The 27,684-nt window shown below is 34.8% G+C and overlaps 1 protein-coding gene across 5 annotated transcripts in view; it reads left to right on the top strand.

Moving 5' to 3' along the window:
• The window catches only part of fhod3a (formin homology 2 domain containing 3a), a 244,989-nt gene that overhangs the window by 48,390 nt on the left and 168,915 nt on the right, over nucleotides 1–27,684 (top strand). The window lies entirely within an intron of this gene.

The following is a 27,684-nucleotide window of genomic DNA, read 5'->3' as shown; positions in this document are numbered from 1 at the left end:
TAGTAAGCATTGTAATTAAAGACACTCCTTTTTGATACCCAAGACTGTCATTGTCATATAGTATATTTCTCTGTCTGGAAATGTCATGTAAGATTTATCCATCACATGCAGGAGGAGATTTTGCAGAGGAAAGAGTTTCAGGGAAGTTAAGATTATCTTGACACACAGGCAAATCAGACCTCATGATCTACAATGACAAGTGCAGATTTAAGAGAGTAACTGCTTATCTTCCCTGCGCACTGTCTGGTCCTGAGGTTACACATAAGCACCATGGTCTCTGAGCTCCTTCTCATGCAAAGATAGATTAGCGGAGCGGTGGCTCTGTGGCTAAGGATCTGCGCCTGTGACTGGAAGGTTGCCGGTTCAAATCCCGCGGCTGGCAGAGGAATCCTACTCTGTTGGGCCCATGAGCAAGGCCCTTAACCCTAACTGCTCCAGGGGCGCCGTACAATGGCAGACCCTGCGCTCTGACCCCCAGCTTCTCTCCCTGTCTGTGTGTCTATGTCTCCATGGAGAAAAGGCTGGGGTATGCGAAAAGACAAATTCCTAATGCAAGAAATTGTATAGGGCTAATAAAGAAACATTATTATTATTATTAGATTAAATGTGTTCTGAATAGTCCAAGTGAAAGATTAGTCTGCAAGTATCCAAACTGTTTATTCAAAACAGAGAAATAATTCACTTAATACAGCTGTATTGTATTCATGTGTTAAAAACTACTGTGTCCAGTGCTTGCATATTTTTAAATGTCATTTTTAATTGAAAGTTTGATTCAAACAGGTATTATCTACAATATAGCACAGACATGAGCCTTAAAGGCTACGTTTACAAATATATGGAAGTTAGATAAATTAAATTAACATGAAATGTGTTAAAATAAAAAAATAAATGCTGATATTCTGAAAGATTTAAAAAAAACTGGGATGCATTAGTTAATGGCTGAAAAAATTTACCTGATGACTTCTGGCTTCATTTAGCAGTTTTTTAGTTAAAAAGAAAAGGCAGAAAAACTCAGGTTTAACATTTTGCCTCCTCAGTGCCCGTATCTTACCTCCCTAACATTGTTAAAATGAGCACCCAAAGCATATCATATTTTTTTTCACAACTCATTTTTACATGTGATATGCTGTATTACATGATATGAACATCAAGCTTCTCTATGAGAGAAGGTCTTATGTGATGCTCTGTTATTGTGTCTGCTCCTCCTTGTGCTTGCTGTTGTGACTCACATGGTACTGCTGTGTCAGTACTGCATATTTTAATTTGCCAAAGTCTCTTTGTTATGGTGTTCTGTGACATTTGATGTCTTTGAGTATTTTCTGCTTTTTGGCCATTCTTTTAGTATAAATAATAACAGTAGCTTCTTAATATAAAGTGCATGGGAAGGGATTAAGCATGACCTAAAAGACCTTAAGCTCTAACAGTGAAACATTATAAACTGAGGCCGTTGCTTCATGGCTAATTCAGTAATTAAGCTTTGAGACAGTTTTTCAATAGTGCTTGTTTACCACTGTTAAATCAGAATGGAAAACAAGGAAACCAAGTACTAATCATGGCAGAATCTCACACAGAAGACATGTACAACAAATTTAATGTAGCATGTGAGATGAGATACTGTATAAATGATCTGGATGTACAGAGAGTCGTCTTTTACTTGTACTAACGAAAGGGCTTGATCTTTTTAAGATTTTTAAGATTTTGCCTTAAAAATAATCCATTCTTTGAAAAAATAAAGGGGTATTGTGAGTGTGCCACTTTTGTAAATGCAGCTATAGTATTAACAATTTCCATTGTTAAGGCACTTCTTACTGCTGATACAGCCACCAACTATCTATCAGAGAATTACATACAGTGGCAGACACAAAAAGTGCCTTTCACGTTGCCTTGTGAAACCACAATGTTTTGCCATCAGTGTGTGGCTGCCATTGTGGGCTGACGTTGTAGAATTATCCATAGATGTGGTTCAAGGGAAAGAATTGTTGACAAATATGAGTAATTTTCTTGACCACAAGGTCAGATAGAGCTGTTTGTTTATATTGTTTTTAAATATTGTATATTGTTTTCTGAATTCTGTTTACTTGATTTGCCAAAGAAACATTTTCCCAAGCTGTCTGTTCTGAGTGTCTTGAGCTTTTGAAACCCATTGAAGTGATTATTTATTTTCAAATATTTAACTTGAAAAAAAGGTGTAGCTTTCTTATAGCAGTTAATGCCTGAAGCAACTTATTTTATGCCCAGTGCCTTTGGGAGCAGTTGTTATAAATGAGTCAAATTCAGATTGTTTGTGACATGCAAGCAGACTCTGAATATACAGTAGTTATTGTAGCCAACTACGTCTTGTCTGTGACCAAGGCCTTGTAATTGCCTGCAGATAAAATAATGTTGAAATGACTGCAGTTTCTATGGAAACAATGTTAGAGAGCTTCTCCAATCACCCTTTATTTCTGACACATTTGACTGGAGACGTTTAACAATGAGCTGGCTAGTCCCTGTGTGTTTTTGACATCTTAGACATGCTGGTGGATCTTGCTGTATTAAATGCTGATGGTATCACTGGAAACACAATAGGTATTTTGTTTATATTTCTGGGGTTCCTGTCATCACCAGTGTTTCACAGTTATCAAAACAAGAAGACTTGGTTGCCATTCATACTCTATAACCAAAGTAAATTCGAAAGTTTCAGATTCAGACAGACTTGTGATGAGAAAGCATAGCTGAGGCACGGTTTAAGTTTATATGCTTTTTTGATTTGTCAGTACTATACAGTATGTAATTGGAACGAAGGTTATGATAGTAACTGTCAGTTGTTGAAGATAAAATAATTTTGGAATAAATTAGAAAGTGTTTTGCGGTGCTGTAGTGTGTAATTTGCTTTTTAAGCTCCAGTGACCTTAATGCAATTTCCATAAACTGTTTTTAATGCTTTTCCCCCTCCATACCCATATTTACATTTTTAATCCTTTACTCCTTTAATTACTCTCACAACATGTGAAATTGATTTTACAACACACCATATGTAGAACCATACAGAATGAGGCATCAGAATTTAAACAAGTGGTATTTGTTCCACATGTGTTACTTTAATGTTTTTCAGTACATGTATATAAATATTATACAGTATATGTATGGTGAGGTAAGGGCACCTTTATTTTTGGGATTGCAGTCTTTAATCAGCCTAAATTTGTAATATTTATTGTGTTTTTTCTTTGCTCTGATGAGTAATTCTTAGTGTATGTGTACAGTATGTGTTCTTTTTTCTCTGTGCCCTGTACTCTTTTGGGACATTAGATACTACTGTCTTTAAATACAAACACATCAAAACCTATGTGTGGGTTTCTGTCAGCTCCCTTGATACATTGAATATACATTTTTGTTCATTCATTTCCTTAGATAACCACACTTGTTTTTATAAGGAAAACAAACTGTTCTAAAATAAACCCTTAACCATGTAGATACAGTATACTGTAAGCACAGCAGATACAGTAAGTGTTGCTATTGAGTCTTTGTATTGATTTTTAAAATCAAGTTTTGATTTAGCACACTTAAGTGGCACAAACGTTGTATTGTCTTAACTGTGTTATCTTTGTGTTCTGAAAGATGTTTGTGCTTCTTTACAAATCCCCTATAATGTACTGTACAGTTTAGTCTGGTGGTAAATGAGGGCATACTGTATCTTGGTAAATTTGCTTTTTCAATTAATTATTGTGCAAATTCATTTAACAATACAGTACTGTTTCTTTAATGTATTCTTGGTTTAACATTCTGTACTGATACAAATACTGTCAGCTGCCCTGAGTCATGAAATAAAGACTCCGGTTTTAGTAACACATTGTTTCAATGTGTTTATTAAATTCCTGCATTATCTATGTGATTTGATATTCAAGTTCCGTTACTGAATGAAATCTTTCTTTACTTTTTTTAAAAAGTTTTGGCCAAGAAGTTATTGCTAACGATCAAGAAGAATTACATTTCTATTTTCAGTTACTTAAACTCCTACTTTTCCTCTTCTTACCCACTCTATCAAAGAATGAAACCCACCTGTCATATATTTTAATTGTATAGTTAGAAAAAGTGTTTGCGTTAGAAACGTTTTAAACATTATTCATTTGTTATTTTTTTGTTAGAATCAAAAGACTTCCACTTATTGTATTGAATGTGATATGGATTTATCTTTCCAAATACTTACTGTATATGTAGAATATTAGATTTACAAAGTGCGTATTTAAGAATTATGTATTATTTCAGTTATTATTTACTTGTGTTAGTCATCATTACTTTTCCACCCCATCTCAGAAGCAACAAAACAAAAACAAAAACAAAAACAAAAATTTTAAACTCTTTTAAACTTTTATTTTTTTCCATGCAGTGTTCACATCTGGGTTTTTAACTTACTGTGACATAGAAGAGATACCAACTCTTTCCTAGGGTAACATTATGCACTGCTTCTTTTTGTGGTCACTCTGTTGCTAGAATGTCTTGCTTTTGCTGAAGGATCAAAGGGAATATATTGCGGTTATTCTGATTGTCACCTCAGGACTGAGTAGGGCCATTCAGTCTAATCACTAAAAAGCTATCCCATTCTGTGCACAATCGGCATTTTACATGGGTTTATGTCTATTCTGAAGCAAGGTCAGAAAAGTCTCACGGTGAAATAGTTTATTTAGCTTATCAAGAAAATGCCATCCCAACTGGTTCCAATTTTGTTCCACCTACAGAACATTTATCCTGGTTTTCTGGGTCTTATAAAAAGCAATAACCACAAAGAGCAAAACAAATTCAAGTAGAGACCACAGACTTTAATTAGCCCATTGAGCTCAAAGCCTTTATCCTGTGTCCTTGATTGTTTCTTTTGATGCGTTTTTTACATGTTAAACCAGAGAGCTCCGTTCTTAAAGCTGGGTGTGAAAGGGCTTGCCACTGGAGTCGTGGTGGGCTGTGGGAAAAGGCCAGAGTTTTGTGCCTTTGGAATGGATGGAGGTGGGTGTCACATCAAACGTGACCCACTGGGGTTATAGAGAGCTAAGTGCAGACAAGCTCCTTGCTGATTGTTACTGCTTCTTTAGTGACAAGGGTGAAGGACTGTGCCTACTAGTGATCCATTGAGCTGTGTCTTTAGATTATAAGAACAATCCAGCTCCTGTAAACTGATAATGGGCCTGTGTACATTTATCTCCCTTCACTGTGATGAAGGTTTCCTCCAATCTTTCCAAAATCAGTTTGTCCATATAGAGCATCAAGTACTGTGATGTCTCCAGTAACAATAAACAACAGTTAAAAGCTGTAACTTTATGGCACCCAAAACTTCTATCGCTACCATAACTGTTTATAATTCCTATGCATCTTATAGACCATCTTTTTTCCCCCTGTATGTTCCCACAAAGTCAGTAGAGAATAGTTTTTCATTTACATTGACAATCTAGACACCCATTTATGCAGTCAGGTATTTAGTAGAGCAACCTGAGTAAAGTAAGTTGTTCAAGGGTACAACAACAGTGCTCCACTTGGGGAACTGAATCTATTTCAGCCTGGGATTTGAGCCCCCTACCTCTGCCTCACATTGTGATACCATATCATTCTTCATGACAACATTTTTAGAGATGGTACTTTAAAAAGAAAGCACAAATGTTGATAGATTTGAGAATGAGCCTCCTCCATAAAATGAATATCGGGACACAGTGTTGAAAACAACCCCTTGCTCCGGGGTGAAGCAGTGGCAGTGTGGCTAAGGATCTGCGCCTGTGGCTGGAAAGTTGCCGGTTCAAATCCTGTGTCTGGCAGAGGAATCCTACTCCGTTGGGCCCCTGAGCAAGGCCCTTAAACCCAAACTGCTCCAGGAGCACTGTACAATGGCTGACCCTGCACTCTGACCCCAAGCTCCTCTCCCTGTCTGTGTCACATGGAGAGTAAGCTGGGGTATACGAAAATATGAATTCCTAATGCAAGAAATTGTATGTGGAAAATAAAGTGATCTTATCTTTCTCTCCAGTTATTTTCTCCACTAAAAAAAGAAAGTTGAATTTTATTCACTGGTTGGTTTCATTCTCTATAATATTGACATTTTATTGTAGTAATGCCTTACTGCAGTGCAATTCAAATAATATTCAATTTCTGACAAAACTGAAAGCTCAGTCAATCTGAGTCAGGTTTCAACTGAAATGCAACTAAACTCGTTATGTTTCTTACAGTATGTTCTTCCTCTGCTCTGATGATAGAGTAAATCCTAATTCTTGCGTATTGTATAACATGATGAAGGTTTGTTACTCTCAGCCCTGTCCAGTTCTTCTTTTCTATGAATTCACAAGTGGAAATTATTTTCAAGGAAGTTGATTCCTTCTTGTCTAAACATATTTTATACTGTACAAATTGCCCTGTTGACAGTTTGTGATAAACCATCACAGCAGCCAGCACATATCATTCATAAGGACAGATAAGAAACTTGGATTTTGGATCCTTAGTACAAAAATCTGCATTGTTGGCATTTTCAAGTCAACAATATATTAAAGTATTTGACAAACAGGAGATGTAGTCAAGTAATTGAATAGACAGAAAGGAATGTATTCCAAATTATCCACGAATGCTGAGATTTCCTCTAGCTTCATTCTTGACAATTAAACTTACAAAGTACGAGTTTGCAGAATGGGATATACAGCAAGCTCTTATAAGTATCTCTTTCTTTATGTGTATGTGTAGCTAATCTGTGGACATGTTATCCCTGCAATAAAAATGAAACATCGAAGATTTAAAAAGATTATTTGTAAAAAATTGAACTTTTAAATTTAAGTGTTAATCTTCCATACTTTAAAGAGCTTAAAGATTCCTTTCAGGGCACCTTTTTTTTGTTTAAGGGACAACATAGACAGAAGGTGCATTGAAGTTTGAAGGAATGTTCTCCTGCAAAGACTGTAGTATGAAACAATGCGAACTCAATGCATGTATTTTTACTCCCTAAAAATAAAACATGTAAAAAAAAATGTAACCTGAACAAAACATTAAGTGAGTAAATAATTTAATGTAATGCAGGAAAACCATCAAAAATAATTTGATTAAAAATCAAACATTTTACAAGGGATGATTGTATTAATGAAATAAGAACAGTCAGACAAAATCACATATTATATACTGTATAGATTAATCCTGTGGACATATTGTGTGGAAAAATAAATCTACATCTACATTAATGCAGTTGTAACTAGCTGATTTTGGTCCCGAGTAGCTCTGGTATCAGCATATCTATTGGAGGTCTCTTTCTCTGTCTAAAGTTCATAATTAGGAATATTCCTATAAATGAGAACAAATTGCTTTCTTCTATTTTCAGATAGCTTTGGCTTTGCAAACTTCAGCACAGTATTTGTTTTGACATAAAGTACCTTTATGCTTCTGGAGATTCAAGAAGAAACTGTAAAACTGAAGTTGTTTGTGTTGTCATGGGACACCTAACCATTTGTTCACAGCTTCCTCAGCAGTTCTGACAGCCCCTGCTGGGTTCCTCTCTGTTATTTTTCCAGTGCTTCTTCACAGGATTCAATCTTGCCTTGTCTTGCACATTTTATTGTTGCTGGTTGATGTGAAAAGAGTCTTGCCCTCCCTGGAGTAAGAGCAGATCACAGCCTTCCATTACAGAGTGTCATTGTTTACCATTGAAATCAGTCTTGTGTTTTTTAGTTTTCAAAGGACTGGTTCCATGCGTTAGTGTTCCACTTTGCATCAGGGTCTGAGGCTGGTTAACTGGGAGCTGTGCAAGAATATGCAGGACCTGACAGGTCTTAGTACCATTCAAATAAATGAATAAGCTAAATGAAATCTTAAGGAAGTAAATATAATGTTTGGACTTTAGAAAGTAAAACCACAGCATGTCGATTTAAATTTTTAGCTATTATTTATTCCTTATAACATTGCTAGCACTGAAATAAGTTTATTGTGCACTACTGTATATTTTAAATGCCATTTCCTTATGCTCATACTCCAAAATGTTCGATAGTCACTCATGTTTCATTACATACCTGAATGGATCTATTTACATCCGTATGTGATGTCATGCAGTCAGTTAAAAGTCTTTTTGATTTCCTAAAAATAATGATCAGTTTTACTTAGATGATGCTTTAGCCGATCTGGTAAAAGTCTGTATACCAACATAGTCCAAATTGTGTGTGGGGCAATACTGTGAAAGAAATGCACAACTTGTTTCATTATTCAAATGATTCAAAGTCTGTGTGGTCCATATTGTCCTCAAACCTGTGCTATCAGTCCAAGCTTAGGACTTAGTTTCTTCCTGCATGCTTATTGAACGGTGGGACTCCTCAGTACAGGATATGAATGAAAGATCTGAATTTAATCTGTGATGACATGAGGAATGCAGTGGTTATGAGGGGAAACACTCATTTCTAGTTGCATAGAGGTATTAGCTGGATCCTGAGGCATATGAAAACTAAAATAGACATTTGAGGTAGTGTGAAATGCTCACTAAATCATTTCAATAACAGTGTTTTTTTCCTGAACTTATTGTCAGTGATATAGAATGTGTCCAAAAACTTTCACAAATCCTCAGTGAAACTGGTTATTTGCCTTCCTAGTGAAAATTGGTTCTTTTGTGCCTACCAATTATTCCAAGCAATATGTAATGCCAGCAATTTCACATAAATAAATGAAAGTACATGTTGTAATTTAAACTCAGCAATTTATTGTTTGAAATACTGACTGAAATAATATGGTGGCCCTGGGCTTTCTTAGACTTTCACATTTTTTACAGGGAAAATTCAATGAGAAATAGAAAAGGGCTTTAAACAATGATACATTAATATATTTCATGATTGCACCAATGCAGTCCAGAGTGGCTACATTTTGAAGGTTTGTTTGAGTCATAAGCACATCAAGATCTTGGAAAATTTCTAATTTAGCCTAGATAAACCAGTAATTAAAGGTGGTGTACAGTCATAAAAAGATGTCACAGGATCTGTCTTGCAGTGTCAAAACGTATTTGTGTAGTTTTATGTGTGGAATGTAATGCTAAGTATATAAAGCACACCTTTAAAGTTGTTTACTTCACAAATGTCATCTCATTGGGTATCTGCAAATAATAATGTCACTCCAGGATGAGTCTGCCTGGCTACCTGTACTGTTGAAAATTGAAATAAAAGTGTCCCGTGCATTATTTCACATATTTATTATTCCTGATCATTTTGAAACTGATGTATTTTCTTCTCCCTTCTGTGATTTTTGAGCACTTTTTTACAGGGATTGTAGACCTTGCTTGATCTCATCTATGTGTGTGGTGTGAGTGAGTGTATTTTCAGTCCTGCCAATGTCTTTTATTTTATCACTTAATAAGTAACGAATATCAATTGCACTTTCAGGAAATCTTCAGACAGGATATAAAAAATAAGAAAGTGTTACTGCCCCCCTGCAATGAGGCTTGTTTAGGTCACTGTGCACCACCCTTACTTACAGTATGTTAGGAAGTTAGTTATTATTTCAAGTTGAATAAAACCATGAAGACAATATAGACAACCTTCATATATTGTACTATAACCTGAGCAACCTTCATATATTGTACTACTGTATAATAAAACAGTAGCTTTTCTTCTTTTACATATTTCAAGCAGTTTTTCCTCACTAGATACTTTTGCCAGATTTCTCTTAATCATTCATAGTTGCTTGCAATGACTGCCAAATTCTAAACTCATCTCTGTTATGTAGTTCAGTGTATTTTCTAGTAAATTCCAATATAAAGGTTAGCTCTTATTTTCCAGGAGAAATCAGTTCTATTAAGTGTTTGTAAATGATTCCACCAGGGGAAAATTGGAAAGTAAAAAGTATTAGCACGTGATTGGACTCATCTTAAATTGTATTGTTGCTATTTATCATATTATTTATCTACATGGTACTTTTATCATATAATAGAATTGAAGCCTGTCCATTATTGTTCATCGGGGATAAAGGGATACAAATATTTTTCAAAAAGTTCAATTAAAAGTAATAGTAATAGACCAATTAAACTGTAAATAGTATGTACAGAACCATGCTTAGCTCTAGGGCAAAGCTGTGTTGTCTCCTAGAAAACAATCTTGGCAAAAACAATGTAATTTTATGTAGAGTGGTAAGTATTTTATGGCTCAGTCTTTGGTATTGTTGTATGCTGCCCTGAATCGCTGAATCTTCTTACTGTTTGTGAAAGTCAGCTCTGAAACAACACAATATAGCCCTATCACACCCCTTTGCTCCCCTCAAGTGCTAAATTAAGATACTGTGCGCTCTTCTGTTCCAGGTTTAATTTTAGCAGTCTGCTGGCTGGAGCAGCTATGCCAGGCATGACTCTGAAGAGCTGTTGTTATCTTTGGAAAGTGTTGACATGACAAAAGCATATGGACAGGAGTCTTGTTGCAGACCTGCGCTGTAGGCAGTTAAAAGTCAGCCATGTGAAATGTTCATCGGTAATGTTGTCTTTCTGCCCCAGTCATGCCATGACCAGTTTCATAGCAGACAGGGTGAACCAAGAAACTCAGCAGGAAATCACCTGTCGTATAGCTGCCTACTCTTTCTGTATAATTCAGTATTTTATAATAATATTGAAATAATGAGTCTTTTTTACTTTCTTCTAAAAAGTGATGTAACCTTTGCATGGAATTCATTGCTTTGCGATATATAAACCTTGGTCAAAAAGCAAAAATGTTTTTCCTGAAGTTTCTACTATGCACAATGTCTCATTTCTGGCAGAGAAAGGTTCTGTCAGTGTCTCTACTGAAGGTATTGTATCAGACAATGAGGTAAAAGGAGAGTTTGTCTCTTTAAAAAGAAGCCACCATCTGGTGCCTAGGCAGCAATTGTGTGTAACCTAAATCCATGATCTGGTGATGTGGCAGATTCCTTTGCAGGAGGCATGGCTTCATACCAAGTTATATGTTTTTATTTTATTACATTAATTATCTTATTTTAATGTTTGAGTTTTATTTGCAGGTTCTGTCTTGCAGAACAAATTAGTTTTACGAACAAGCAAAATTATTTTTTTAAACAAGGTTGTTTGTAACTTGGCAGACTATAATAAGATATTATTATGCTCACGTTCCAGCAGGTCTGAACGATTGTAATTGGAGATACAAAAGAGGGAGATTCTTGGAGCAAATCATCTATTTTTTTTCCTCAAGCAAAATAAATGTTTCCATTACATTGTACTGTAGGTGTGAAAAAACAGACATAAAAGTGGGAATTCGTAAGCTATTACTTTTTGTTATCTTAGCCTCAGCCTAGTTCTGACTTATTTTAGCAAAAGATGGACCATTTTTATAAAAATCACAAAGAAATGTTTAATTTTGTGATCTTTATACATCCAGCACAGCATTAAGTAGGCCTTATTTTGGTTGGGAAAACAGTGTCTTATACAGTAGTGCCTGGTTTTGTGTAGAATCTCGAGTTTTCTGAGGTTGCAGTATTACAAAACAACTTTTTTTACCTTTAGGTAATAGAATAAATGAAGCCTTTAACAGTTTCCTAAAGGCAAGTGAACCTATTGCTTTTACTGGATTTCAAATGTATGCTTTAAAATAGGACACAATTGTGTTTTAGTTACAAATTATCAAGGCTCTTTGCAAAATTTGGAATATGCCTGGAAGGGAAGTAAATGTACAAAACAGTGGCTTTTTATTTGGCTTTTAGCAATAGTGAGATGTGGTGTGCAAAAAAACCCCAAAAGGATTAATTTGTCTCCATGGTGGCTGAGGGATGTAGGATTTGCTTCATTGCAGGCACAAAAGTGCTGATGACTAATATAAACTATATAAACTACATTTTTGAAGTGGTGTAGCAAAAGACATTGAAAGCAATTTACCATATCTACAGTTTCTTCATTCACATTTCAGTTGTTATGACTGACTCATAAAACGTGCCCAATTTCTTAAAGAATTGAATCACAAAAGTTTAATTTTGATAGTCCCTGCCCTATAAAACAACTGCTACTACTGTTCATTGCCACAGTAATAACAAAAACTATATTTAAAAAAAAAACATACTAGAATATGTTACTAGAATATTCATTCAGAAACCCTTTCAAAATAACAGTTTTTATTTTGTCTGATATACAGTACATTTGTAATAACATGTAGTGTTCCATCAACGGCAGTACAAAGTGTACCTTGAAGTACTGTAAATGCCTTAGCTGTAAAAGTATAGTTCAAGTAAAAAAAAACTGCTGCCTCATAAGTCTGTTGATTTCCCATTTCTTTGGTCTGTTCAATGAAAGTTGAAAGTTTCAATGTTTGACTTTTCTGAAAACCCCTAGTTATTCCTTAAGATGAGTAGTCTATGTATAAAGTTGTCTTGAATATTGTATATTGAATAGATGTTGTGCAACTTATTTTTTCATGCAAGGAATACGATTATTGTATAAATCATCATGGAGATTAAAGATACTTGCAAATATTAAGCCAATTTCTGCCATTTGCAAATGCTGTTGTTTTGTCCATTTCCATGTTTCCAATAGTTTATTTAATTCAATGCTGACATTTTGTTAGGTGAATGACAACCGTTTTTTCTCTTCTGTGGATCAGAACAGTATAATTCTTTTACTTTTGAAAAGACAAAAGATACATACCTTGCACTGCTTAAAAATACTGCTGAAGCTACATTCTGAGTGCCATTTGCACAATAATGTCAGATTTGACATTGTCATTGTGGTGCCTCCAGCCCACTCCTTAAGCTTTTGCATCGGCAATCCATTGAAAATGCTTTCCACTGCAGTGGAGGATAAAACCCATAAAAGAAGTAGGCTTGTTTACAGAGCATATTTGCTTCTGTAGGTTGGTAAGCCATTTAGAACAGTCTGAAAAGAGCAATGAATAATAGCACAGAGAGATTGCTGAGGCCTCAATCACAGTGACGGTGCTTGAATTTTAGAATCTGATGAGGGGAATTCAAGTCAATCAATGGAGTATAGCATTTAGCACAACAAAACTCCAAGAATGAAGTTGTATTTTTTGTTTCCTTGGAACTCATGAGAAATGCACTTTCAGCATTGCAAAAAATACCAATATATTTCATGTTTTCGTCTGAAGAACAAGCACATGCATGATTATACATACTGTATGTATGTGAGAATGTACTGTATTTATTCTAATAGCAGAATAAGTGGCCAGACCATCTTGGTTAAACATGCATTCCATCAGCTGGATGCAGCTGCTTGTATGGAGAACAATTTTTCTGTATATACTGTAAATAATGGAACACCTAATATAATTAAACTAAATGGTAAAACTAAAAGTAAGACACAAACATTTGCCAATTAAACTGTCAAAACGTGCCTAGGGAACAGAATAGTTATAACTCATACAGTAGTTGTTTTAGGTCAGAGTTAACAAAACAGTGTAAAGAAAAAGATAAAACTACTCTATTGGATGGTAGTGTAATGGCCAGATTTTCTAATTTTAGATTTCTCTTTTTAAAAAGATTAGCATGCAACATCACCTTTCTGTAATTTTCCTTTTCCAAACAAGTTATTTTATTAGAATGCTTTCTGATCTTTCTCAGAAGCAGTGATTAGATCTAAACATGGAAGCCTGAGGTTTTGAAAAACTTTCCGCTGGTTTCTTTGTTTTGAAAAAGAGATGTTTTATCCTTTATTGTTCCTCAGTATAAAAATTGCAGTTATGAAGAGATACACAGCCATAAAATAGATAAAATGAGATCCACCTTAAAGTTAGAACTGAAAATCTGGAACGCATGGGATGTTTTATTATAAAAATGAAAAAAAAAACATTCTAGTTTTCTAGACCGATGAGGCTTATAGATTGTAAATTTTGTTTTTGAATTAGGACTGTTTTTAATATGCTTTCTGATTCATGGTGAACATTTTTAAAGCTACAATTTGCATATGATTTCTTGGCTGTTAATCCCACTGCTGGTTTTATCACAGCCATGGAAACACAATCTGATGAAATGGAGTCTCTGAACACTGCTGCATTGATTTAAAGATCATATCTTGGAGTTGTAAAAGTTGTAGGGCTGAACGGTTCTTATTTCTTTATTTATATGGAGTACTGATCAAACACAAGATGGTTGCTAATCACCTTTGGGTGCTTGTGTGGGCCTGTAAAATGAAACAACAGTTTATCACAAGTGTACTAAAAGTGCACAATTCTAAATTCCTGGTCTGATTTAAATCTGGTTTATGCAAACTCTTCTGTCTGCCTTTCACAAACATAGTCTTGTAGTGTTTCTCTGTAAACATTTGTGTTTGTACAGTATATGTCTGTCTGGAATTTATTACATTTTGTAATAATTAATTAATCATACATCTGTTTTACTATTATATCTCAATGAATTGTATTTTTTATCCTGTAGACATACAGTAATGTGTTAGCACGTTGGCATGATGTAGAAATGCATTGATTACGTTTATACCAGTTTATTATTAGTGATGGCTTTCATAATAGGGTGTCAGTGTTTTGTCTATTCCTTTTTTAATGATGTGGAAACTGCTTTTTGATTGAAAAGGAAAGGATCCTATTTTTATCCTATTGTGACAACAACAATCTATTACTGATTCTGATACTGAAATCAATAAAAATCCTAAACAAAACATTGATTCAGCAATATTAGTTATATGTAAAATAATAATGTCAAAAAGTTTAATGCTGCAATCATTTGACTATTTCTAAAAACAGATTACTTCAGAGTTGTAGTCAAAAGAATAGATGATAAAAAAACTTTTAAATGGTAAACCTTTTTTCTGGGATACTTTTATAATAGATTATGTTATTGTCACCTTTTTGATACATTCCCTATGGACATGTTTGAAATTGTGGCTGTCTTGTCTGATTTTTTTAACTCTTGCTCAGGAGGATTTTCAAAATCTGTAAGTCTAGGTACAGATTTTCAGTGAGCAGAATCATTCCACAGAAACATTTTTCACAAAACAGTTACTGTATATATACTGTATATACAGTGTATTAAATTGAGTGTCCTTCCAGGTGTGAGTTAAGGGCAATTAATAATGGGTAGGAAGGTTATTAAAAACTCTTGGTCCAATGCAACACTACACAAGATGTAAGTGTCTTACTACCATGGACAGCTGTTTTGCCTTTATTAGGGCTCATCAGCCTGACATAGATAACTTTTACCAGGGACATTGATGTATGTATTAAAATTTGATACATACAGAGCTGAATGGTAGGCCTTAAGCAGCTAGTTCATAACATTACAGCAGCATAATTGCAGAGTCGTAAAAAAGAAACTTCAATTAAAAAAGCAGCATGCATACAGTATGTAAAAGCAGATATCCAGATAAATTATAGCAGTAATTTCCATATATAAATATTCAAACACTGCATTTGATTTTGCAAAGATTGTCCCGGCTATTCTTAAAGCCCCCCCAAAATTAAGCTAATTGTTGTTTTTGGAACGGGATGTTTGTACTTTGTACGGAAACTAGCATTTCCTGTTGCTTATTAAGCCAAACATGATTCCTGTGGGTAAGACATGATTTCTGAAAAGTTCAAGGCACGTTTAATCTACTTTTATAAATTGATGCACAATTGCAGTGTTAGATGTCTTGGACTTGCCTTCTGCCCAAGCAGATGTCAAGAGTGGAATCCATTTTTCCTCAATAATCCCAGATAAATACACCACTAAAAATCACTGAAAAGCACATTATTTTGGAAATGAGAAGTGCCATTACATTGCAAACAAAGCTGTTTTATTTTTACAGTAATCTCTCATTGACAAATGTATAGGGTGGACATTGTGTATTTGGAAAAGACTATAATAAAGTTATTTATGTTGGCAAATGATGGACATACTAGCCTTGAATGACTTTGTGGCTTCCATGATTGTTTCTCAATGTCTTTGCCAGCATTGGTAGTTTATTTTAAAGCTCTTCCTGTGTTTTCTTACAGAGTGAGTCAGTCAAGCCAAGCAGCATAGTCTTCCTTTGTGAATGACAGATTTAACATGCAAGTGGAGGTCTAGATGAATTCTCCAAAGAATCATGGTCAAGTTGTCAGTTGCCCATCCATTACATTGAGGTGCATAGGTTAATGGATTTAGGGAATGTGGCGGGGGGGGATGGTTCCATAGAAAGTGATGTAAAATAAATTTAGGAGCTCATGAAGTGGGTTAGCATTTGACAGTGTTTGTAAAATAATCTGACCTAAAATGACCTCCTAACATGAGACATTTGATGACTGACTTAAATTTTCTACTTAATTGCTGTAGACAACAGATTGCAAACTCTCTCAGAATCTACATTTCCTTCAGTGTTCTTTGAGCAACTATTTTTCACTCTTGACACAGTCACAATGATGCAAAGAGCACCAGAACCAGTTGTCTAGGTCTTTAAAAAATTGTATTCTCTTTTATTGTGGGTATGGAATAAAAAACCAATGATAAAACACAGCCGCTATTTTATTTCCTAAGGCAATTGCATTTTTGCTTCCTTATAATATTTACCAAATGCAGAAGTCGAGAGCTGGATCTGCTTTGTGATCAGAATAATTTCAAGTACAGTAGAATACCGAAAGAGCTCCTGTACTGACAGTATTAATAAAGTCTGATCAGCCCCTTATGCGATGCAGCTAATAAAGAAAGTCATTTTTTCAATAGAATAAATGACCCTGCATATCCTTCTACTCTGTTTTTAAAGATTAATGAGAACATAACAGTGTAGTTTTAATCTATGAATGGAAATTTATACATACTGTTCCCTGAATAGGGTATGAAAATCATTGTCTCTGGCTGTGTATGTAGGATGCGTCATGTTGACAGCATTTACTGCCACACTTTGATATTCGTGTTAACAGCTTTCTTGGCATGCAAAGAGAAGTCTTGATTTAAAGTGTCTGGAAGCATATTTTTTATTATCCTCTTTTTAAACGTGCACTGTTCCTCTGAAATATTGAATGCTGTTTTGCATACATCTGGTTAATTGATTTTTCTCCTGAAGCAGTAATAATAAGTATTCTTCAGAAGCTATTTCACAGACTTTAATTTTATAAAGAAGAACTCTAGTTTACAAATTCGTAAACCAAAACAAAGTGCATATATCAGATTGAAAAATTACCTTTAACAATACAGTCACTTATAGGCAATATTTTGGCCTCATGCATTTTTCAGGGCCTGATGCAGATGCTCATGAGGCTGCTTTTTAGGCCAGAGATACGGAACTGTTAAAAGACTGCAGTATAGTCGGAGGTGCTGATTTGAATTTGCCAGAGCATTGAAAAGTGCAGTGTGGTTAGCACCTTCAGAATGGCTTGGCATGGGATGTTTTTGGTGTGACAATCAGCTAACTGCACTTCAGTTTTAAGAATAAAATGATTATTGCCCTTTTAAGGAAAACTGTTTTCAGACTCAGTATCTTAATACATTGTTTTGTTTTTGTTTTGTGATAGTATGTACCCAAACCAGACAGCACAGTGTTATAGTGGTTAGCATTGCTGCCTCGCAGCACTGGGGCTCTGGGTTCAATTCTGGACGAGTGGTGCTATCTGCGTGGCGTTCTCCTTATGTTTGCGGGGGCTTTTGGCCGGCTGCTCCAGTTTCCTCCCACAGTCCAAAGACTAACTGGTAGGTTAATTGCCTTCTGGGAAAACTGGTGTGAGTGTGTGCATGCCTGTGTTTGTGTCTGTATATACCCTGCAATAGCTTAGTGTCCCTTCTAGAGTTTATCCTGCTTTGCACCCAGTTATTTATTGTGATAGCCTCTGGCTCCTCTGTGACCCTGTATTGGATGAAGAAGTTAGAAAATGATATAAAATGTAAGGCCGTTACATTAGTTTCATAACTACCTAATGAACCATTTGTGACCTCCAGTCACAAAAATGGAACAATAAAAATAACAGTCAAATGATATTGTTATCCTGATGGCTAAATTAGTGAAATATTCCCCACATCCTCTGGGTGCATCACGTTGCAGGGTGCTCCACTTCACTGTATTCTTTTAATGCATTCTTCCTATTGTCTTTATGATAGTTTTCTGATTAGAGAGGCAGTGAAGAACTGGGTCAGACAGATGCAAACACTAGTTAACTGTCAGAGACATGAGAATGAGCTCTGAGTCACAGTGTTAAAATGTAGCATCTGTGGCCTGTTGATGTTGTTGCAGCATGCCATTCTGAGCTATTCTAAGGCTTAGAAAGGGGATGAGCAAAGCCTTGTGATCCCCTTTGACTCCTGGAGCATTTGGAGTTTTGTCTTGTTTGACTTACTAGCAATAAATGACCCATTGCCTATGCTGTTAATTGCTTTGATGTTCATTCTCTTTCCTTTGATACTGTTAAAATATAGCTCAAGATGTGGCATCAGTTTCAGTCCACAACAACTTTTGTAAGAGTAAGAAAAAAACAACATTGTGGAGTTTGTGTTTCAAAGAGGCTCCCCAGCATTTATCATGTTTGTACTGTTGTCATATTGTTACAGAAATTAATTCTGCATACCTTATCTCATTAGTTTCTAATCAACTCCTAAACTGCAGCATTTTTAAATGACATTTTTTTCCCCTCAAAGTGCAAACAGTAATGGCAGCAACAAGTTATATGTTATTGTGGCATTGAATGTAACCGAAAGTAAAATAAAAATTGATATTAAATAATGAATGAATACAATAAAACAATTCTGTAAATTATTCTGTAAGAAAAGGGCAGATATTTCTAGAATACATAGTCCTGATCTACCTTAAAGTCAATAAATTATTATTAATAACTTGGTTTGTATTATTAAACAATATCTGTTCTTTTTTTATTTTTTAGTTTTGCTTTTCATTCTATTAATGATTTTATGTTTTCTGTGCCGAATACTTCACTATTCCTTATCTGGATTAGTATCACATCTGTCTTCCTTTTCTCAGTAAGCAAGGATTTGTTTCTCAGCCGGCGTCTGCAAAGCTTTAAGACCTGTAAAGGATCTTTAAATACACCCTATGATTCTTCCTAAACTCAGTGTTTAGAATAGTGGTGTAGCTACAACTGCGACAAGCTAGAGGAAAATAACTACAATGAATTCTTGGTATGTTTGTAACAGCAAGAACAACATAAAAATGTGTGTACTATTCAAGAGAGAGAGTGTGGCAGCTTGCTTTACTATGCTGGTAGAAAATGATGCATTACTAAGAAGTTTATGCTTAGCTAGAATGTTGTATTTAACATGCTATCATATGCATTTACCTTTTGTTATTGTTCAGTTCTGAACTCTTGGGTTGACGTTTTCAGTACTGGACAGAATTGTGAATAATTTTGTGATGAAGACTAAACCCGCCATGTTCCTTATTCTTTGCTTGACATTCCTTTGAGATCAGGAAGTATTCTAATTGCTCTTCTTTAAACCTTCCGGAAGGCAATACATGTACTTTTTTGGGGGGGAATATGGTGATCAAAGACTAGAAAAGGAGGAGAGTGGAAGACAGCCAAAAAACGAGAGAAGGAGAAAATGAATGTGTCACAATGAAACATGGGTAAAAGAAAAAGAAAAAAGATAGAAGGGGGAGAAGGATGCATATTCCAGGTGGGACAATAATAGACAGAAGGTCACCTGCAGCCAGTTGGAGGTCTAAAGAAAACCTGCCCAAGTGCAGTTAACATCAAAGCCCATACCAGCTGCAGTAACAAAAAGAGAGACTAAAGAATTTATAATATAATGAATTCTGGCAGCAGAATCTAAAGACAAGATGGTTAGATGAAACTGAGCATGGGATAGGATTACATCATGTTATTACACACAGTAAAGTGAAAAGTATAGTGCATGTCAATATGAATTTTTGACATGGTATAAAATTAGATGTCTTACTTGCAGATAGGAGTTTTGGCAGTTTGTTCATCTATAATAAGGGTAATCAGGACCAGAAGAGCAAAACCTAACTTTGTTCTGAACTGAATTTTTAAATTAGTAACTAGTCTAAAATGCAGCATCAGTGACAGCATGTTCATTGTCTTATTTCCGACAATAGGAAATAATGCTTATTGATTTCCCATTTTTCATCTGCAAGCACACGTACTGTAAATGACAACCTTCATCTGATACTGCAAAAACTATGGGCGATAACTTTTCATTAACTGCACTTACTGTTACTGTTACTGTTTCATTTCTAATTACATTTTAAGTATACAGTTTAGCTTTTTCTGAAAATTCTTGCATCAAATGTTTTTTAATCCAAGTTCTTCCTGTTGTTTTGTGAACTAATGAGATTTTGCCTCAGAATTGGCCCTTTGTTGGTTGAAATCTGGTGGCTAGCCTTCAGACTTTTTGTGGCACCAGCAATTCATCAAAGCCCCCATTAGTGTTCCATTGTTGCATTCTTAGTTTAGTTTTTTACACATATTGAAATACTTACATTTGTTTAAATGCATTGTAAGGTGAAGTGGGTGCAGGTAGGTGCCATGATGTTTCGGTGAACTCCATGGAAACAGAGAAAACTGACTTCATGTTTCTGGGCTGCCACTATGTCTACTGGAAGGGTACTGACACTCAATGAGGAGCTCTCAGTGCCAAGACTGTTCTCTGTACACTGTGTGCAAAAGTGTTTCTCTTCATAAAAATCTTGTCTATTCATCTGGTGAGAAAATACAAAAGAGGGATTTTCTTTCCAACCTGTGGTTTAACAGGCTTTTCCCTTCTCTCTCAGCCTGGGAGAAGCCTTAAGAAGGTCACAGCTTTTATGCATGTGACCATAAACATCTCAATTGCTAGGTCCGTGCCCAGTGCAAGTTTTGCTTTTCTGAAGTATTAAGAGTCATCAGGGAAGGGATTAAATCATTGTGTGATTTAACATGTACTTGTGTTGGCCTAAAACTACTTTTATGGACTGAAGCAAGATCATTTAGACTGTAAGCAGTCTGTTACAAGACCTGGAAAGAATTGTTCTTTTTTCCCTTTCATTATTTTTTTCTTTAATGTATCTGTTTATCAATTGCAGTTTTTAATGATATCGGACAGAATTTTAGAGTATCCATTTTTAGTGGCTGAGTGTAGTTATTATCACAGTTTTTTTACTTTCTTTTCTCTAAAACCGTTTTTTACACCTGCAGTTTTTCTTTGTAGGCAGCATAAATCAAACTGGAAAATTATTCCTTAGATAATTTACACTGATAGAAGCACAGAATCCCTTCGGGAAATGATATACTGTATGACTCCAATTACATTGCATTGAGATCCATTCCTGTTTTTCCAAGCCACTGAATCCCTTAACAAGTTGTACCAAAGACTTCATATTTTGACTTTGTACATGTATATATGCAAATGCTAATGAATAAAAAATGAGCTTGAAAAGCTTGAAAGATGCAGCTCCTGACGGCAGCTTATACTGAATAAAAACCTGTAGCACAAGCAGTTCTGATTTAAATGAAGCAGAACTGCAGTACTATATAAATCCTGTTTCTTTGTACTTTCACATTATAATTTATAAATTATAAAGCATTCGGTAAAGTTAAATAAATGCAATCATATTAGGTCCTGTCAAGGTGTTTGTTTTACTAGACAATAGAATAGGTTTGGAAACAAAAGATAAACACTAGCTCACTACATAATATCATTCTGTATTGTCCCATTGTAGACTCAAGCAAATATAGGGGTTTCTGTGAACTCAGCTTACTGTATGTGATTTTACTCATCACATGGGGTATTTTCCATAGCATGTTTCAGTATTTATAAGATTTAAACATTTTCTTTTTATTTTAAAATGGTTTGTGCATGCATACTATAAAATTGTAATTGCCATTTCACACATATTCTACTTATTCAAAACAAAAGGAGTGGCTTTTTTGTGCTGGGCCTGACATTTCATGGCTGACTTACCTCAATGAAATGAAGTTGGAATAATGTATCTTTTTAGAATAAGTGTAACTGACACTGGACATAATGGAAATACAGTTTTCCTACTTTTATATATTTTGTAAAGTGCTTCTTTCAAAGGCCAAGTTCTTATAAACAGATTATCTGGGTACCCAAATGCATCACAGGTTTTTGTAGTGAAGTAAAGTTATATTTACGCAAGACATGTATCAAACAAATACTCAAGCTATGATAACCCTAACCCTCCTTTTCAGATTACACCATGTGTTATTTTGAGGTTCCTAAATTTTCCACAGTTATAAACAGTTATTCTGGAGGTTTGTAGCTATAATAAAGTATTTCTACATTTGGCACAGCTTTAGTAACCCAAAAGTATTAGGCTGAATCCCTACTGGCCCCAGCTCACCAATCAACTTTGCTTAGAGTCATGGCTAATACTCTTTTTAAAGGAAACAATTTGCATTAGAAGCATTAGGATATTGTTAAATAAGGTCACCAAACACTAGAACATGAACACACAGAAGTGCAGAGCCACAGTTAAAAGTATTTGCATTGAAATGTTAAATAACAAGATTAGAGTTTCTTTAATAAAACAAAAACATTATTTAGTCATGTAATTTAATTTTCTGTTGTATTACCCATTCTGTCCCCTGTGTTATACCATATGTCTGCTTTATAGGATATTCTATGCCACAATTGCTTCTAAAATCAACTTCACTATACAGATTGTGTTTTTGAATTTTTTTACCTTGAATAAAGCTAACTTAAGTGTATTGGTAATCTGGTAAAATAACCTAAAAATGGCACTTCAAACACATATTTCTAATACCATATGATTCCATCTAGATCAAAAATCATTTAAAACTGGTTTTAAATCACAAAAAAACAAGCAAAGCAGGTAAGTACTAGTTGTATCATATAAAGTAATACTGTACTTTTATAATATTATACATTGATGAACAAGAAAATATGGTGGAAAGTAAGGAAGTTGAGCTCATAGTGTCAAACAATCAATCAAGCAGACCAATGATTTGTTTTATGGTATTAACCAATATATTTAGCACCTCATGGAGAACAGTGTTTAATTGAATTTTTGTGGTACTGTATATAGAGGATGTAAAAACAATATAATGTATCCATACATTTAGAAATATATTTATGGTTCATATGATTATAGTTTAGATTTCATAGCTGTGCTCAGCATGGGAGAACATATATCTTCCATAAAAGTCTTTTTTAGAAGAAATAAAAAAGAAATAAAAAAGATCTGTGAAACTGGCAAGGAGACCCTTATTCCAGATGAATGCGATGTGTTTCATTGAGTTGCTGTGGACACTGTGGTAGAGTGTGAGAGGACACTGATATTTTTTGCCTGCTGTTTTACTCTCCTCTGTAATTTGAAATCCATCTGACTGGAGGCCAGCTGGATCCGTCCAAAATATTATGTCCCTCTAAATCCAGAAGGGAAAATCTGATGTGCAAGAAACATTCAGTGGTGTTTTCAAAGCCAGCAAAGATCTCCAGCATCTTTTGTTTTACAATATAATAAAATGATTGCCATATATGTGTATATAAATAATACAAAAGTAGAATTTTCAGGAAATTTAGCTGATCAACACATTCCTTTTTTAATAGTTTGCTTGCATGTGTGGCATGGTACCATGCTGCTCTGGGGTTTTAAAAGCATTTATAAAGTACGCATTGTGTTAAATAGCTGTATCATAAGATGCAAACCACTAAGAGTTGGATTTTAAGATCAGGGTTATGCTGAGCAACAATTTTCAAGCATATGCATTGAATTATATTTCTGTAGTTAAAGTGCCACACATGTAAGGAGTCCTGTTTTTATGCAAATTCATTATGTACAAAGTAGGTATAACTTTTTTTTTTAATAAAGTGACTTGAAATCATTATTAAAATAAATCAATATTAACGTCGTGGCTATTCAACTGTGTTCTCGCATAATGGATTAGGGTCTTTCACACTGGCTATTTGATATTAGCTGAATGTGGATGTGGATCAAGTGGATGTATTACTTTTTGAGATTTAATAGAGTCCTGGGTACACAGAAGCACCAAGCAACACAGAAATTTCTATTGATATTGTGATGTTTTTATTTATTTTTTACTTCAGTATATCAGGTACTGCATGCATTGCACAGCAGCTGCTCCACAGAATATTACAGGTCTGATTTATGAAGCCTTCTGCAGGCCACACGCTCGTGAGGTTCTGTAAGACACTGAAGAGTGGGGTGAAATATGAGTTAATTTAAATAGTCTGACTTGAAAAAGGAAGAAAGTAAGCTGGGTGAAGAAGTTAAAACATGAACACAATGAAGCATCCTGATACTGTATGTTGTTTTGCATGTATGTTTTTTAAAAGCAACTAGGAAAGTACAGTACATACAGTATGAGTGTACTTCAGCTCAAACACACTCTAATGTCCGTTTTAAGTTTCAAAGTATAATATTACATTGATACCAAGAAGCAATATAGAAAATGATGTGGAATATAGAGAATTATATAGGAAAGTTACTTTCTTATGTGGATAAACTGGCAAGAACAGTATCTGAGTGTGCGTGTTACAACTTTAAAAAGCTTCTGCTTATTCACAGGGTTATCTAGACCCTGTATTTTCCACACCACTCAGAATTTTCCCATTGATGACGATTACGAAAACATGTCAAGTCCCAGTATGTTTCGATAAAGTTTTGAAAGAAACATGCTGTATATCTTGAGGAATATAGCATCTTGAGAAATCTGATAATCAGATGTTATCAGACCAAAGCTGCCTTAAAGCTTCTGCGGATTAGTTTTAACTACTGTAAATGTCAACTACTTTGTGAAGGAACAAGTTAATAAAATAATAGTGCTGTAACACAAAAATCACAGAAAACAGCCTCTTACACTACAATATATTGCATTGGTCTCAGACCAAACTAAGTGCCAAAAATGCCAGGCATTAGACCTTAAAAGTATTTTCATTAAGTTAATAAAAGCTATATTTATTTCACATTTATTTCCCATGTAACATAAAAACATATGTTGGATTTACCCTCAGTACAATATACAGCTTGGAGCAGTAACCAATATTATTGTTTAGTCTCCCTAATTGATATATATCTAAACATATTTTGATGTTATTATGAAAGCAGTGAATAGGAAGCCATTGCCTTCCAGTCTTGTGTTCGTAATGTATAATCTATTTCCTGATTTTATTTTTCCTGTAGCAGGCAGATCAGTATGTGTAGTGGTTTTGAGCACTTGCATCTACAACACATATTGTTCCTGGTTTGTCCATTAACCAGTCATCTGCTTGCTTTCATAGAAATTCACTGAACATAGCTGAGGTAGTGGTCCTTTAATGACAGCACTGAAATTCACTTCACATACTGTAGCTGAGATGGTTGTCTTATAGTGCATACAGTACTGCATGCAATACAGTACATGGCATATCCTGTGAATAGGAAATGGGCAACCACAGATTGAAAGAATTTAGAAATGGTAGGTCATGCAAACAGGTGTAATTTAGTTTAAAAAGGGGAATGTTCACTGCTCTTTTTATACTGAACATAAAACTTATGTTGGATTTGCCCTAAACATTGGCTGTTTAGAGCAAAATTGATTGGTTTACTCTACATCACAGAAATTGTCAACAATTAAAAAACAAAAAAAATGCACTTAAAAAGGTTTCTTTCTTCAGTGTTTAGTATATTTTGCTTTTGGTTTAAGGGATATGCAGTAAGTCCTAGTAATACAGCTGTTTTTCTATTGCTGTTTCTCCAGCTTTACATTAATGGATTAAGTGGTAAGTTTAGTTCATGTTTGAAGTGTGGAATGTAGCCTATTGCTAAAGAGATTTGACAGACACACAGAAAGAGGCGATACAGAGCTTTTATGGAGAAAACACAGCAATACAGACTTTCTGATCACTGCATTATCGGTGCTTTGAAGTGTACTCTGTTGATATCACTGAGTTTGAAAGGCAGTACAACTTTCTGCTTTTTGGTTTTGAGTAATTTTGATCATTTCTGCAGCTGAGTGTGAGTATGAATTTAAAAAAGATACAAATATTTCTGACAGGTATTGAAAACTTGGAAAAGCATTGTTAATATAATTTGCTTTCTAGAAAGAAATGCTGTAACTTTCTTGTTTTGCACAAATGCAGCCTTACAATTGCCAACACAAAGTCATAGTAATGATTAGTGGCCTTTACATTGTTAAAATAATAAACACACATGAACTGTTAAGTGAGCCCATCTGGCATATAGAAACTTACCAAAGACTTAAAGTCAGAGGATCAAAATCACACCTGCTGTGAACTGTATTCAGCTCATCCTTTGTAACCAGCATAAACATTCACATAAAAAATCTCTATTCATGATAGCATCCACTATGGTATCAAAAAGACAGGGACAATACCACACCAGCTTGGAGTTAGAGGAAACTTTTAAATTCCCAGAAGGACATACGCTTTAATACAGAGCTCATTTCCATAGTGGCATGTACAGTTGCCTTGCTGAATCTTTTCAAAGGCCTGCCTTTAATGCTAGAGTTGTTTATGCTCAGCTCTGACTTCCAGGACTTGCTTATGACAGAATGAGGGAATAGTGGTGGTAGGGGGTTCATCACTTGTTGATATCTGGCAGTTACAATCTTTCTGATCTTTATCTCCTCCAGGCCTTTATCTGTTATTACCTTCTCAGACTGTGGAACTGTGGGTATGGCTAACATGATTCAAGTGAAAGTTCTGAGATTTCCCTGTTGGGTTCATTTGTCTTGTTCAGCTCTTCTATCACTAAAATAAAGTTTTTCCTCTTCGATGCTGAAAGGTTTTCTGTTACGTAAAAGAAAGTATTCCTTTCTTCCTTTCTTTATGAATGTACAGCATAAATAAAGAGTCAGCATACAGTTCAATATGTATGCAGAGTACAAAATATGTTGAATGCAGTGTTATCCTTAAGTTCAAATATATTTGTTACTAACTAGGAACCTACTATACAGTAGTTTGGTGTAAAACAGAAAAGTTTGTGATATAAGACTCCAGTTGTTTTCTGATGAAGGAATACAAATATACCTTTCCCCTCAAGTCATTTTAATAAGTTTCCCATGAAATTACTTTGAAAGCACTTTATTTATAAATTCTTGTTTAGTATGTGTGTGGAGGTTATGCATATTCCCAACTAAAATAATATAGATGTAATTTGTAATTTTGTTTAGGTTTGTTATTAAGTGCGTGTATGTATTAATAGAACAATGAATTCAAGCTCCATTTTATTCTTGTACAAAAGAAGCAGTTTTTAAATAGTGATTGAATGCCCAATAACAACTGAATTGGAAATGAAGCAATTGAAGGAGCAGCACAGATTGTGGCATTTAAGCTTGTATCTCCTGATTGGACTGCATGTCTCCTGAGCTGGTCTATTTGGAAGTCTTTTCACACAAGTTTTGAGTCCAACTCCCTTTTTGAATTAGTGTGCTTTGGTTTCATTGAGACTGTTTTGTTTTCTGACTTCTATCATATATAAATAACTGAATGTGGGATTACTGGTCTACCACAGTGACCATACAAAGACATAGACAAAACAATTAAAATATAGATTTCTCTACATGCTCCTTAATTACATCTATTGCTGTTTTTAAATACCATAGTATGTCTTTAGTTTAAGACAGCTATATTAGGCTGCTGTTTAGAAAAAAATTAATGTTTGTGCAGTTTCACTAAACTTTTGAAATGATGTAAAATGCCAAAAAATAACGTTTTCAAATTATATTAAAATTAGTAATTGCAATTAAGAATGGCTCAGTGATGCTTAGTGATGTTTAATGCTTGCAGACAGGTCCTGGGTCCTAGATTTCATTCTAGACTGGGATACCTTCTGTGTGGAGTTTGGATGTTCTCTTAGGGTCTATGTGAATTTCC

This window comes from Lepisosteus platostomus, chromosome 12 (assembly GCF_059453375.1).
Source record: "Lepisosteus platostomus isolate fLepPlt1 chromosome 12, fLepPlt1.hap1, whole genome shotgun sequence".
NCBI lineage: Eukaryota > Metazoa > Chordata > Actinopteri > Semionotiformes > Lepisosteidae > Lepisosteus > Lepisosteus platostomus.
This window is presented reverse-complemented; position numbering and strand designations above follow the sequence as displayed.